Raw genomic sequence first — 6,000 nt, forward strand, 5'->3', positions numbered from 1 at the left:
GGACACCACGCTGCCGGACTGTGTGCGGAGCCTCTGTCCCAGCAGGGCCGGGTCAGAGGTCACTGTGGGGAGAGGCTGCTGGCAGGAGGCTGAGGGGAGGGAGGGGTCCTGGGTTGGAGAGCCCTCGGTTTCCTGCCTCCCCAGCCTCCGCCACCACCTGCGGAAAGCCGAAAATAGCCCTGCAGGGCTGAGTCATTGTGAGCACAGCTCAACCCAGGTGTCCGAAAGAGGGCAGCTGTCCTGAGATTCAGGCCCAAAATAGAGCCCTGGACAGGTGGGCCTGCCTGGGCAGGGAGCTACAGGCCAGGCAGGCGAGACCTTCAGGGGTAGTGAGGTCCCGAGACTGAGAAGGCCCAGCCCATCAGCCCAGGGTCAGCAGGCTCAGCCTGGGTCAGCCAGGGTCAGGCTGGGTCAACAAAGATCAGCCAGGGTGAGCCAGGGCCTGCCAGGGTCCCACAATCAGGCCTCAGTGAGCCCAAGTTCAGGCAGGAGTAGGGAAGTGTCAACCACAACAACTGCGCTCTGCCCAGCCTCACCCAGAGTCAGGCACGGTCTGCCAGGGTCAGCCAGGTCAGGCTGGGCCAGGCCGGTCAGTCTGGGTCTGCCCAGGGTCAGCCAGGGTCAGGCTGGGACAGGCTGGGTCTGCCAGGATCCAGGGTGGAACCGGGCTCTCTCGGGCAGGATTCACCCGTGTGCAGACTCGGCCAGGGCAGTGACCACAACACACGGGCCCAGCAGCCTCCACCAGGCCTGACCCTGCAGGCACGACCCCAGCCAGAGCCAGGCCTGGTCCCACAACCCGGGAAACTGACGCCCAGGACGGACACAGAACCGGGCTCCCGAGGGAGACAGACAGAGACAGAGACACAGATGAGGGGATGAGGGAGAGACACCACGAGACAGAGACACTGAACAATAGGGAGAGACACACTGACTGAGAAACACTGAGAGACACAGAATGGGGTGGGGGAGAGGGACACTGAGAGACAGAGACACAGAGACACTGAGGGGACGAGGGAGAGACACTGAGAGACAGAGACACTGAGGGAGAGACACAGAAAGAGATGGGGAGAAGGAGACACTGAGAGACAGTGACACTGAGAGAGACGGACACAGGAGAGACAGAGACATTGAGAGAGATGGGGTGGGATGGGAGTAGAGATCCTGTGACAGAGACGCTCAAAGAGATGCAGATGGAGAATGAGGGGGACAGAGACTGAGAGAGACAGAGACTGGGCAACACAGAGAGAGATGGAGATATGCATAAGGGGAGACAGAGACTCTGAGGCAGAGATGGGAGGAGGGGAGGCAGAGACCAGAGAGAGACAGGAAAAGAGACAGGGGAGAGAGAGAACTGAGGATGGGAGGGAGACAGGCGAGAGAGAAATGGGAGAGGGAGGCCAGGAGCAGACAGAGAGGGACACGAAGACGGGCAGAGGCAGGGAGCGCTGGGAAAGGGGCGGAGAAGAGTCAGGAGAGAGCTCGGGGGACCATGGCCTCGCCCGTCAGCCCAGTGGCTCCGGAGGCCGAGGCAGGAGGATCACCCGTTCAAGGCCAGCCTCGGCCACTCAGCAAGGCCCTAAGCAGTCAGTGAGACCCTGTCTCTAAACAAAACACAAGAAGGGCTGGGGTGTGGCTCAGTGGTCGGGCGCCCCAGGCCCGGTTCCTGGTACAGGGAAGGAGATAAGCAGAGCACAGAGGCAGAGACCCAGAGGGGTGCCACTCAGGCTCACGTCCACGCGGGGGGCGCACGCCCTGCACCCTGGCCCAGGCCACGGCCTCACGCGGGCCACACACGGGCAGGACCCCAGGACGGCACGCAGCTGGCACCTGCACGCGGGCACGCGCGCTCCTGACTGGGCCTCGCCCTCGGGGAGTCTGGCTGAGGCACCTCAGGCCTGGCCACTTCCCCTCCTGAGGCCGGGCCGCCCTGCCTCTCCCCAGCCTGGTGCCCCAGGTCTCGCCTCGGGGTCCCCGGAGAGCCGGTGTGCCCCCTGCTCGGGGAGGTCTGGTGTGGGATGGGATGGGGACAGGCCCACCTGGGGCCTGGCTCAGGAAAGGCCCCAGATGCTAATGGTGCGGGTGGGGGCCGAGGTCAGCGGGCAGCTGGGAGCTGCCCAGCCAGTGCTGGTCAGAGCCCGGGTGGGGGCTCACTTGCCATGTGGACAGAGCAGCTCAGAGGGCCCCTGCACCTCCCGGGTCTGGACCCTGAGGTCACCCCGTGGCTGCCACTGTGCTGGCTGGGACAGGCCCCTGGGCCTCGGGAAGAAGCCCACAGACCCCTGGGAGACCCCGATGGGCTGGGGAGGGGAGGGAGGGAGGAGCCCGGACCCTGGGGCACTGAGGTCCCAGCTCCAAAGGCTCGGGCCCCGGAGGAGCTGGGCAGGCAGGACTGTCACTGACCAGCACAGACAGAGGGGCTCAGCCCGGGACACTGGGAGCTGGGAAGTCACGGGCCCTGAGGCGGGGGTTGCATGGTGGGGGTGGGCCTGCCGGGCCTGAAGGACCCTGGGGATCTGTGGCAGGGGTGCTGGGTCTCATCCTGCCTGGTCCTGGAGCAGTCCAGAGCCACCGGGCTGGGCAGGGCATGCGGGGCGGGGGGCAGTGCCCCAGGGGCCACCAAGCCACCTGGGCTTCGCTCTGACAGCCGGGGTGCAAGGGGCCTCTCGTGGAGAAGGGATGCCAGGTCCACAGGAGGTGGAGGACAGTCGGGGGACGGCCGGGGTTCTGGGGGTCCCGGGAGTGGAGGGGAACTCGCCTCCAAGGCATTTCCCTGCCAGCACGGGTCAGCCGCTGGAACGGCCATCTGCGACCCGCCTGCCCTGGGTCGACGCCCCGTGTGTGCCCGTGTGCCCAGCTCCTGCCCCAGGGTGCGTGTCGTGACCAAGACTTCTGACCCGCGCTGTTAGGGTCCTGGATTGCGCCTGAGCTCTTGGGTGGGGTGGGCATTGGGGGCCTGAGGGCCAGGGTGTGGCTGGACAAGCTCTGAATCTGACATGGAGTCAGAACTGGGCAGGCCATGCGTGTCCCCACGTCCCCAAGGCCCCGATCCCTCTCCGTCCCCCGGGGCACTGCTGGAGGGTTGGGAGCCCAGCAGGAGGTACCACAGCGACCACTCTGACCCACCGCAGCCACCTGGGCCTGCCCAGTCTGCCACCGTCCTCAGCGGGGAGGACTAGCCTCGTGAAGTGGGTGGAGGTCACAGCCTCAGCCTGCCCCTCACACCAGGGACTTTCCCAGCCTCCCACGCTGGCCGTTCTCTGAGGGGACCCTTGCGAGTCCTAGGGGTCCACCCTCCCTGCCGGCACCACCCGACCCTGCGTGGCTGGGTGGGGCCTGGGGCCCAGGGACCAAGCATCTCCTCAGACCCAGCCCTGGGCCCAGGCCCCCTCTGCAGAGCTGCCAGAGCCACAGCCTGGGACCTGCAGCCATGTGGTTCTCCAGCGGCTTCAGTGAGCTCTGCCCCACGGCCTCAGGCTTGCCGGGCTCCGGGGCCCAGATGCTGACGACCCCTGCCAGGGAGGGCCTGGATCAAGTTTCTTCTGTCTCCGGCCGGGGCAGAGTTTCTTGAAGGCCTGCAAGTTGGGACAGACCTGACTTCAATTTGACACAGAGCTATTATAACAAAAACTGCATGGTACCGGCATAAAAACAGGCACCTAGAGCAAAGGTGCAGAATAGAAGACAAACCTACACAGAAACAGTCATCTAATCCTTGACAAAGGCATCAAAAACATACAGTGGAGAAATACAGACTTTTTTGACAAATTGTGCTGGGGAAACTGGCTATCCATATGTACAAGAATGAAACCACTCCATTCATCTACCAACAAATGCCATAATTTTATTCTTCTTTATGACTGAGTAATATTCCATGGAGTTGGAGAATATCATGCTAAGTGAAATAAGCCAAGCCCGAAAAATCAAAGGCCAAATGTCTTCCCTGATAAGTGGATGATGATACATAATGAGGGGGTTGGCGTGGTGGTAAGGGCAAGAGAAGAATGGAAGAATTTTGGATGGTGTGGAGGAAAATGGGGTGGGAGGGGTGGGGGAAGGAAAGATGGTGAGATGAGACAGACAGTATTACACTAGGTACACGTATGATCACAGGAATGGTGTGAATCTTCATCGTGCACAATCATGGGAATGAAAAGTTGTACCCCATTTGTGTACAATGAACCAAAATGCAGCCTGTAAAAAGAAAAAGAAAAAAATTTTAAAAAGAATGAAACCAGAGACCCTTATCTCTCACCCTGCACAAAAATCAACTGAAAATGGATCAAAGTCTTCCGAATTAGATCAGAAACTGCAACTCCTAGAACAAAACGTAGGGTCAACACTCCAGCACATAGTCCAGGCAATGACTTTCTCAATTGGACCACTAAAGCTGAAGAAATAATGCCAAGAGTTAATACTTGGAAAGGCATCAAATTAAAAAGCTTCTGCACAACAAAGGAAACAATTAGGAATGTGAAGAGACAACCTACAGAAAGGGAGAAAATCTCTGCTTGCTACGCTTCCGACAGAGGATTGATATCTAGAATACACAGAGCTCAGAACTACACCAAAAAGCCAATTAGCCCAATTAATAAACAGGCAAATGGATTAAACAGACACCTCTCAGAAGATGAGATACAAATGGCCAAGAAACTCGTTTTAAGATGTCAACATCTTTATCAACCAGGGAAACAACTCCAGGCTCACTAGACCTCCTCTCAGGCCGGCCAGGGGAAGGGCCAGCGTCAGGGACACCAGGGACACACTCTGGAGCAGACATGGAGGAAGCGGCCCTCTGGCCTGCACAGCCACCTGGAGAGCGGCAGGGAGGATCCCGAGGACAGGCCTGGGGCCGCCGCGGACCAGGTGCGCCCTGGCGCTCCTCTACAGGCTGGAAGCCATGGTGCCCGGGCTCACGTACACCCACGTCCACAGCAGCTTTGTCCACACAGCCACACTGAGACCAGCCCGTGCCAGCCACGAGGGGCGGGCGAGGAAGACGTGGGGGTATCCACACCGAGGCTTTATTCAGCCACCAGGAAAAGCAAAATTGTCACTTGCAGGGAGTTGGTGGAAGCAGACACCATCGGGGCAAGTGCAATAAGTCACACTCGGAAGGTCAGGTTGCACGTGTTCTCTCCTGTGCGGAAGCTAGAGAGCAAAAAGGAAAGAAAGGTGAGGGGGTCTCAGGAAAATCCAAGGAGAGCAGCAGAGGAAGGACGGGGCGGGAGGCAGGGAGGTGGGGAGAATCGGAGCGACCTTGGCCAAGGGCATCGTCCTAGAAATATCTGAAGGCAAATCCCATCAGCAAGTACAACTACGACACACCAAGAGAAGTGTGGGCAATGGAATATTATTAAACCATAAAGAAGAGTAATATTATGGCCTTTGCAGGTAAATGGATAGAACTGGAGAATGTCATGCTAAGTGAAATAAGCCAATCCCAAAAAGTCAAAGGCTGAGTGTTTTCTCTGATAAGTGGATGTTGACATATAATGGGGGCGGGAGGTGGGGGTGAGAGAAGAATGGAGGAGCTTTAGATTAGGTAGAGGAAATGAGAGGGACGGGGTACGGTGGACTGAGAGACATCACTGCCCTGTGCACACGCGCAATCACACAAATGATGTGACTCCACGTTGTGCACAACCCTGGAAACGAAAAGATGGACCCCACGTGTGTACGATGAGTCGGAATGCAGTCTGTGAAAATAAGAAATTAAGATAAATAACAGATAAGAAAAGAGAAGAGTGGGGACAAGATGGGGACAGACTCGGAAAGACAGATGCAGGAGGCCTGCAGTGCAGGGGAGGCCTGAAGGGGGACGCACAGGCAGCGCAGAGCGGAGGCGCGGGGGCCACGGGAGGCTGAGCAGGGAGGACCCGTGCCCAGGGAAGGGCCAGGGAGGCTGGAGGTGGAGACGGGCTGCGGGCAGACCGGCCAAGGACAAGGAGCGGGCCGGTGGGGCGTGCGCTCTCTGCGACCCACTCGCGGGGCCTCAGG

This window comes from Sciurus vulgaris (genome assembly GCF_902686455.1).
Source record: "Sciurus vulgaris genome assembly, chromosome: 2".
NCBI classification, from domain to species: Eukaryota; Metazoa; Chordata; class Mammalia; order Rodentia; family Sciuridae; genus Sciurus; species Sciurus vulgaris.